General features: G+C 38.4%; 1 non-coding gene across 1 annotated transcript; it reads left to right on the forward strand.

Annotated features, from left to right (window-relative positions):
* Positions 1 to 95: 95 nt before the first annotated feature.
* Trnam-cau lies at positions 96 to 167 on the forward strand. The gene has a single exon. It is a non-coding gene; the product is annotated as a tRNA-Met (tRNA).
* Positions 168 to 576: the final 409 nt, after the last annotated feature.

A 576-nucleotide genomic window follows, 5' to 3' on the forward strand; every position in this document is an offset into this window, starting at 1 on the left:
ATTTATATTTATTTTTTTATATAAATGACTTGAAGAGCGTAAACTTATATCCTTCAAAAGTAAATATCGATTTTCTGAAACAAATTCGTGTGAGGAGCAGAGTGGCGCAGCGGGAGCGTGCTGGGCCCATAACCCAGAGGTCCGAGGATCGAAACCTCGCTCTGCTAGAACATATCTATTCATTTTTATATAAATGAAAAGCGTAAACTTATATCCTTCAAAAGTGAATATCGATTTTCTGAAACAAATTCATGTGAGGAGCAGAATGGCGCAGCGGGAGCGTGTTGGGCCCATAACCCAGAGGTCCGATGATCGAAACCTCGCTCTGCTAGAACATTTATATTCATTCTTTTATATAAATGAAGAGCGTAAACTTATATTTTTCAAAAGTGAATATCGATTCTCTGAAACAAATTCGTCTAAGGAGCAGAGTGGCGCAGCGGGAGCGTGCTGGGCCCATAACATAGAGGTCCGAGAATCGAAACCTCGCTCTGCTAGAACATATCTATTAATTTTTCATTTATATAAATGAAGAGCGTAAACTTATATCCTTCAAAAAGTGAATATCGATTTTCT

This window comes from Anneissia japonica, unplaced genomic scaffold, assembly GCF_011630105.1.
Source record: "Anneissia japonica isolate Jap-2015-1 unplaced genomic scaffold, ASM1163010v1 scaffold109337_len576_cov72_single, whole genome shotgun sequence".
Taxonomy (NCBI): Eukaryota; Metazoa; Echinodermata; class Crinoidea; order Comatulida; family Comatulidae; genus Anneissia; species Anneissia japonica.